Raw genomic sequence first — 9,146 nt, 5'->3', positions numbered from 1 at the left:
ATCTCCACCCAACGAATAGCGGGGTGAATGGCATTCTTTTCTCTGCTTAAATTAAGGTCAGAATACGTGGAGATAACAGTGCATAAAAGGGAATTACGTTCCATTTACTTGCATTTAACTCGGGTCGGAATTCCCCCCAATGAGAATGTGGACACATAGGATGAACAGGGCTTAAAGCCGTCACTCTCAGTAACTCCAGTACCACGGTTGGTGACCACTGATAGTTCCTTCTCAGGCTATAGCCAAATCATGTTACGTACCTGTCCCTTCAACAAACAGGAAGAATTCCAGACTGCCGGGACTGTTCGGCCAGAGGGGTCCGCTGTGTAGACAAACTCACAGATGTACAGGCCTGTGTCTTGTCGCTGTAGACGGGCTATGGTCACGTTGAGCAGGTCAGAGTTCAATCCGCCTGTGACCTTCAGACATCTTTGTACTTCCGGTTAACCCTCACCTCCCGGGACTCCGGTCCTTGGCCATGAACAGCACCTCCCTCTCAGGCCGGACACACCTGTGGGTCAGGTAGAGACTGACAGGGGCTCCACCTGTCTGCTCAGGTGTACAGGAGAGATCCACTGACTGCCCCTCTGACCCCTTTATGTACATCACCTCCTGACGGGCTGGAGAGACGGTTGTGGGTTAGTGATGGTAATGGATTAAAACTCATGCAAGTTACTCATAAAATTTTACCTCCGTTGTATATTAATGAGCACCTTTTGGTATTTGCAGACGATATGATGAATGGATAAATGATCATCAATATATTTTCCAACAAAGCCCAAGCACAACTTTTATCCTACAAAACATTGTTTTTAACCTCAGTCCCGGAGGAAACCCCTCAATGGAAGTGCTGCAGCAGAAATTCACCACTTACCAGTGCTGATCATCAGTGTGAGAATGAATATCCAAATGAAATACCAGCTGGTCTTCATGGTTTTACTTATGTATTGATCCACATTACCTGCTCTAGCATATCACCCTAATGTTGAAGCATGTGAGGAGGATTGTTTCCTATAGGCTACTAACCTGTGAAGCTCTGCGGTTATGCATTGTGTACATGTATAGTCCTCCCACCTATGAGCTCAGCACAGGAAGAAGACTTGAAAGCCCCAACTGTCAACAATCTAGAAGAATACATTTGAGAGGAAACAGGACCTATTTGTTGAATGGCTGTGAGCACATGCATGCAGGAAACCGAAAACAGCAAGAGCAAACGCACTTCTGAAAGTGCAGTGTGGAATAACTTATCTGCAAATTGAATTCCAGCCTAAAAATTGGGTAACACTTACATGAAGGAGGTATACATAACACCTTTGTGAAACCAGTCATAGCACCTTTATGATACCAGTCATGGAATTTAAGAACAAAACTGCGATGTGCAGTTGTTAACTTCTTATGGCTGCAGGGCAGTATTGAGTAGTTGGATGAAAGGTGCCAGAGTAAACGGCTGCTCCTCAGTCCCAGTTGTAATATATGCATATTATATTAGTATTGGATAGAAAACCTCTGAAGTTTCTAAAACTGTTGAATTATGTCTTTGAGTATAACAAACTCATATGGCAGGCAAAAACTGAGAAAAATCCAAACAGGAAGTGGAAATTCTGAGGCTGGTCGAGTTCAACCAAGATCCCATTGAAATCACAGCGAGATATGAATAGTATTCACTTCCTACGGCTTCCACTAGATGTCAACAGTCTGTAGAACTTGTCTGATAACTCTACTGTGAAGGGGAGCCGAATGAGAGGAAATTAGTCACCACTGCCATGAGGTGAACATTCTTTGACCACGCGCGTTCACATGAGAGGCAGCTCTGTTCCATCGCTCATCTGAAGTCAATGTAATTCTCGGTTGGAACGTTATTCAAATTTATTTTAACAACATTCTAAAGATTGATTCAATATATCGTTTGACATGTTTCTACGACTGTTACGGACTTTTGACATTTCGTCAGGTTTTAGTGAACGCGCTTCGTGACTTTGGAATTGTTTACCAAACGCGCTAACCAAAGTAGCTAATTGTACAAAATAACGGACTTTATGAAAATCAATGAAATGAAGTTGTGGCGGAGATGTGTCTACAGATACTCTGTATTCTGAACTTGATTTAGCGCTTTATTCAATTTGTAAAGCTGAAGTGTTACAGATTCCGCGATATAAATGTAAAGGTCATTTCAGATTGAGCCGAGATATGCAGCGTTTACCGTGAACGCAGTCTCGAATCCCATCACGGGCAACTTTACAACTACTTACTACTTTTTAACTACTTTGCAACTACTTACTACTTTTTAACTACTTTACAACTACTTACTACTTTTTAACTACTTTACAACTACTTAGCATGTTAGCTAACCCTTCCCCTGACCTTAAGCCCTAAACCATACAAAACATATCATACTAATTGGAGTGTCCCGGATTTACGTTGACTATGTATTTGGATAAAAGTGTGTGGGTGTTGATTGTGCAGAGAGCGTGTGTCAGTGCTCCAGCTACCCCCCACTGATCTACGCCATCTCTGCAGCAGCTGGCCTGCTTCTCCTCGTCCTCATCTGGCTGTGTGCAGCAGAGTGTGTAAGTAGCCTAATCAACCTGAACCTTACCACCACGCCACAACCAAGCATGTTAATGTGGAAATCTAAAGGAAGGGGCAGTCCTCACTGTTACTCTCRGAATTACTTCAGTTTATTTTCAGACACATGATGAACATTGTTTGCACATCTAATTTTAGTCAGGTATAAAGTCATGAGTACATTTGTCATTATAATAGTATGCCTCATATCCGTTTCAGGTTAAGCTGAGAAAACGTCATAAAACACAAGCCCCCATCCCCATCTATGAGGAAATGAACAGTGGGTGTCGAGGAGCTGGAAGTGCCCAGAATAACCATCCTGTGCCTACACACCTGGAGGAAACAGAGTCCCCGGTGTACGCCAACCCCCAGGCCAGACAAGCACAGGAGAACCACTACGCCAGCCCCCGACAGATCACTCTGAAGCCCTGAGCGAACCACGCTGAGGGTGCGTGTCATGTCCCCCTAATGTTTTTTTAAAAGGGGAGTGGACACGGATGGCAAAAATAAGAGTACCAGAGTTTCAGATGTAGATATAAATGTTCTAACCCACTCTGACAGGTGGTGGGAAAGAGTTTGACTCTACCGGATCTGATGTCATTGCTTTTTCAAGTGTGTGCAAGATCATAAACTATTGGTCCCACMTCACCTCTCTTTTCTAGTGTCAAGGAGTCACCCAACWATGGTTGCTCAACAAACCCACCTACAGGATGAGAATGGAAAAGACTTACAGAGCTAGTACATAGGTCACCGTGCCTGTATAGTACATAGGTCACCGTGCCTGTATAGGTGTACTAGTGGTGATGCCCTTATGGCACAGCTGCCCTCAGAACAGGATCTAATAGGGAAAACTCCAATCTGCAAACTAATTGACAAACACCAACATCAAGAACTGACCACAACACCCTTTAACAGACCAGAAAAAACTGCAACTTTATTAATAGTTTGAAAGAAGCTCCATAGTTCATGAAAACATTGTTTTCGGTGCATGTCATTTAACAATCACATTCTATGAGGAGAAAGAGATACAGAGAAAATAAATCATTACAAGCCACTGACTTTTCTTTAAATCTCAGTAGACATTTTTCCTTAATATTTCAAAAATAAAAAAGGCAAAAAGCAGCCCTAACCCCAAATCCCCGTCCCACCCATCATCCCAACAAAAACAAAATAATTGAATGAAACGACAGAACATACAGATAGCCTTGGGGGTGACGGGCACAGTGCTAAAGAGTAAGACGCTCATTGGTTTAGGAAAACACAGTATAGCAATGTAGCGCGAGGTCAATCTGAATACACAGTATAGCCATGTAGCGCGATGTCAATCTGAAAACACAGCATGGCCATGTAGCGCGATGTCAATCTGAAAACACAGCATGGCCATGTAGCGCGAGGTCAATCTGAATACACAGTATAACCATGTAGCGCGATGTCAATCTGAAAACACAGCATGGCCATGTAGCGCGAGGTCAATCTGAATACACAGTATAGCCATGTAGCGCGAGATCAATCTGAAAACACAGCATGGCCATGTAGCGCGAGGTCAATCTGAATTAAGGAAGCCGGATGTTGGGGTCTTGGGGTAGGCCTACCCAACCAAATAAAAACAGTGGATCCCAAAACCCCTGCATAAAATGTGCCTTGTACCCATCAAAGTCCCCCCCAACGTGTGCATAGATCATGATCCTTTACAACCAGCTAGTTTTAAAAACATCCTCCAAATAAATGCGACGTCAGTTTTTTCCCCTGTTCTTTAATACCCGCCATAAGAGAGAATGACAGAGGAAAGACAGAGTAATGCACAATGGTCCTTATTCAGTCAGGACAGGACATCTAAAAAAAAAATACAATAAAGATTCAAAACATACAGAATTTGCATGTTCTTTCACGGTATTTTTTTTGTAACAATCAAAATCAAATGATAATTTTGTTTTTAAATGTAAAACAATTTTAATAAAATGTATATAAAGCACTCCATTTTTTTAAAGTTCATTTAAAGTCCATTATTTGGTTAATATGTACAGTGCCTTCATAAAGTATTCACACCCCTTGACTTTTTCCACATTTTGTTGTTACTTAGTGGGATTACAATGGATTTAACTGTAATTTTTTTGGCAATGATCTACACATAGTTCTCTAATCTCAGTGTACGAAAAATTCTAATATTTGTACAAAAATCATGAAAAATAAAACATGAATATATCTTGATTAGATAAGTATTCAACCCCCTGAGTCAATACATGCTAGAATCACATTTGAGTCTGAGTAAGTCTCTTTCCACACCTGGATTGTGCAACAGTTGTCCATTATTTTTTTCAGAATCCTTCAAGCTCTGTCAAATTGTTTGTTGATCAATGTTAGACAACCATTTTTATGTCTTGCCATTCAAGCAGATTTAAGTCAAAACTAACTCGGCCACTCTGGAACATTCACGGTACGCAAGTCCAGYGTAGATTTGGCCTTGTGTTTTAGGTTATTGTCCTGCTGAAAGGTGAATTCCTCTCCCAGTGTCTAGTCTAGTGGAAAGCAGACTGAACAAGGTTTTCCTATAGGATTTTAACAATTACAAGCATACCCATAACAAGATGCAGCCATCACTGCTTGAAAATATGKAGGGTGGTACTCTCAAACATAACACTTTGTATTCAGGACAAAAAGTTTATTGCTTTGCCACATTTTTTGAAGAATTACTTTAGTGCCTTGTGGCAAACAGGATACATGTTTCAGAATATTTGTATTCTGTACAGGCTTCCTTTTCACCCTGTCAATGAGGTTAGTATTGTGAACTAACTACAATGTTAGTGATCCATCCTCAGTTTTCTCCTGTCACAGCCATTATACGCTGTAACTGTTAATGTCTCCATCGKCCTCATGGTGAAATCCCTGAGCAGTTTCCTTCCTCTCCGGCAACTGARTTAGGAAGGACGCCTGTATCTCTGTAGTGACTGGGTGCATTGATACACCATCCAAAGTGTAATTAATAACCACCATGCTCAAAGGGATATTCAATGCCTGTTTTTTGTGTTTTTTTACCCATCTACCCATCTACCAATTCCTTTGCGAGGAATTGGAAAACCTCCCTTTATGGTTGAATCTGTTTGAAATTCACTGCTGACTAAAGATAATTGTATGTATGGGGTACAAAGATGAGGTAGTCATTCAAAAATCATGTTAAACACTATTACTGCACACAGAGTCCATGCAACTTGTGTGACTTAAGAACATTTTTTACTCCTGAACGTATTTAGGCTTGCCATAACAAAGGGGTTGAATACTTATTGACTCAAGACATTTCAGCTTTTAATATTTTATTAAATTTGTCAAATTTAGAAAATCATAATTCCACTTTGACATTATGGGGTATTGTGTGTAGGCCAGTGACCCAAAAAATCTAAATGTAATACATTTTAAATTCAGGCTGTAACAACAAMATTTGGTAAAAGTCAAGGGGTGTGAATAGTTTCTGAAGGCACTGTAAACTGCTACGGATTTAAAAACAAAGGATATTTTCTCTCTTTCTGAAATCTCTCTTTCTGAAGTTTTTCAGTGCTTTTTTTCTTTTCTTTCCATACATTAAAATGGAGTGGAGTTGGAACCCTGGCCTTCCTGAGACAAGATCCACTTTATGTGTGCAAGATAGTGAGCAATTATGTATTTTTTTTTCTTTTTACAAAGGAAAAATGTAATCAATAAAAATGCACAGGCTTTAGATAGTCCATGAAATCAACATAGAACAAAGATGTCAAAGGTCAAATATAACATGACAACACTGTTGGATCCCAGAGTTCTGAAAGTAGCACAATATTAAAATCTTCATTCTGTAAAGTGTTTTTGTTATTCTTTTTAAAATGGAAGTATTTGTCCTTTTCTTGTGTTTTTCCAACATTTTCATACAGTTAATTCCTTTTCCTCGAACTTCAGAAAAACAAAAATGGTTGTAAACCGTCAGTGGCCTTGCAGAAAACAAGCAAACATAACATGAGATTTTAACAAAAATGAAACTGAACGAAAGCTAACAAACCAAAAAGGTAGGCACCTCTGAAGTGAGCCTTGTAACCAACCCTCCTTCTGATGTCTTATCCTTCGGTTTCTCCCTGAATAGACAGGGAGAGCTACAAGTCTCTCTACCCAAACTCTATGGCCACAGGTCTTCAAAAATACTTTTTTTGTAACGTTTTTTTTCAATATTTGATTTTTTTTGTTGCTTTTCTATACTTTTTAAGTTATAATCTGAAAAAATGGTGCAATACTTATAATTAATAATCCATATTTTTCTTTGATTATTCCACAATGAAAGCCACTACAAGGTAGATAAACATATACAGATTAAAACACTTATTCTTAAGTCCTTGAGTAAACATTTACACGTGAAGTCGCCGTCTGCCCCCAGTACTTTATCTGGCGTTGTTCGATTAGCTTGAGGGGAGGACTGACACTCAGTGCAACGCTAGAGTCTAATAACAATAAACATCACAATATACTTTTGATAAGCCAAAAATAAAACCTAAAACTAATATACTGAATAGAAATAAAATGAATAAGCGGAGATAATCCCGCTGTAAATCACAGGCTCACAATCGTTTGAAACCTCATACACACCGTCTGTCAAACAGACATCCATCCATCCTTGAAACATACAGTACAGGCAACCTTGTGCAAACACTCAGATACAACAGATGTCACTTAGCCTTTTTTTATACCAATCTTTGTTTTTAACAATCCTCCTTTTTCTAATTTAGTTCACTCAGAACAGATGTTCTCAAATATCCAGGAAGTGTATGAACGAGACAAAATGATTACAAAGTGTTCACATTACAATATTGGCGCTTCTTTTGATTCAAGTATTTGTATTCTTTATTTTTGTATTACTCTGATATGTTAATATTATATTTATCTTCTGTGAAATATACAGAGAAGGAGAATACATAGGGGTAAGGTTGGACCTGGGGCAGAGACAGCGGGCTTAGGGTCAAGTGGAAAGAGAAACCTAGCTGTATACATATATACACACTTGGATGTATACATGTATATAAACTAGCATGTGCATATTCAACCCAGGCCCTTGAGAAAGATACGTTKTTTTGTATTCCTCTTGAAATGGGGTCCCTACCCCAGAACCTACTCTGGTCCATGATTGAGAAGCATACTTTGCTTAAACTCCAGTTGCCTTTGAGTGATTTAAAAAGGGAGATTCTCTTGACTTCCTACACCAGTCATCCATGGTGTATATTGGTGGGTAGGGGTGGGGGGGTAGAGTGACAGGTGGTCTCTCAGTGCTGGTGCTGCACAGAGAATCCTGGGACGCCTCTGAGACTTGACCCCCCAATCCCTTTTTTGTGACCCTATTCCAGTCTGTAGCCTCGGGAGCCCAGCGTGGAGCAAAACAATTCAGCTTTTTCAGAAACAGGCAATTAGTGATTGTTGCTAATGTCACACGACAACGACGAGTACGAAAAACAACTCTTGGAAGAGGGCCTTTCCCCTTTTAAGACTTGGTACCGAACAACAAAACTGTGAGGTGTGTCCTGGCCCTGCTGATGYGGTGGGCCCCACCTGGACCCTAACCCAAAAACCCAGATCTGTGGCAATGTTCTGTTCTGTGGGTGGTGCACTCGAGGCTGGAGGTCAGAAATGAMCACCATCGATACAGCGTTCCAGAAGGTAGCCCMAGTCAGAGTGCCACAGTTGGGGGAAAAAGGCTTGCAGAGAGAACGAGGCCTCTCAGCCAAGGAGTGCACAGCAAAAAACATACTTTAGKWTTTTTTTWAAACACTTTTTTTTGTACTTTAGTTTCTACTTTTTGTCAACCCCCCCAAAAAAGATAACATGTTTTTGGTTTTATAAAAGGTGTACCCGATGTGACCCATCAACAGTACACACAGACTGCCTGTTTTCTTTTGATAGCTGGGACAAGGGACTGCCTCATATGTCCTGGCCCAAATATTACCCCCTCCTCCCACCCCACATTCCTCCATGACCATGTGCCTTTAAGTCTAGGATTCAGGCAGAAATGTAGTCTCAAAACAACTGAATCATGGGAATTGAAGGCTCATTTGACAGCAGATACAACTCAATGGTAAATGGCAGGGCTGAAGTATATATTTTAGTCCAGTTGGCACATGACACATGAGGAAGGACTCCCAGAAACCCCCATCCCCACCACTCATACTTCTCATACCACTCAGCAGGTCATTATTAGTGTTATCTAAAAGCTCTTGAAATCATCACAATGAACAACTGTACTTTACAGATGTACTTTACACAATGCTAGAGCGCCAACAGGGGAACGCAGTCTACTCAGTGGTCCTCCTGAGGTGTGTATGTATGAGGGATATCAGTGAGACTGAATTACAAAGACACCACAGTGATGGGGCAGTGGGGAGGGTAGTTTGGAGTCTGCCTAGTGCTGGCTGGTATGAAAAAATGCCAGGGGGGGTGGAAAGGAGGGGGTTAGACAATTGGCAGATGGTTGGTGGACTGATGGTTGATGGTTCTGAGCGCGAACCTCTGTCTTTGCATAGAAATCGAGTGCTGCGTCAGTTTATATGGTATTCAGGTTGACGGAGAGGGATAGTGGTATA

General features: G+C 40.8%; 1 long non-coding RNA gene across 1 annotated transcript; it reads left to right on the top strand.

The window, feature by feature from the left end:
* The first annotated feature begins 2,331 nt into the window (after positions 1-2,331).
* Positions 2,332-6,390, top strand: LOC111956010 (uncharacterized). Its single transcript, XR_002876182.2, has 2 exons — positions 2,332-2,567; positions 2,785-6,390. It is a non-coding gene; the product is annotated as an uncharacterized lncRNA (long non-coding RNA).
* The last annotated feature ends 2,756 nt before the right edge of the window (positions 6,391-9,146 follow it).

This window comes from Salvelinus sp. IW2-2015, linkage group LG31 (genome assembly GCF_002910315.2).
Source record: "Salvelinus sp. IW2-2015 linkage group LG31, ASM291031v2, whole genome shotgun sequence".
Lineage (NCBI taxonomy): Eukaryota > Metazoa > Chordata > Actinopteri > Salmoniformes > Salmonidae > Salvelinus > Salvelinus sp. IW2-2015.
Note: the sequence above shows the minus strand (reverse complement) of the source record. Positions and strands in the feature narration are given on the sequence as shown.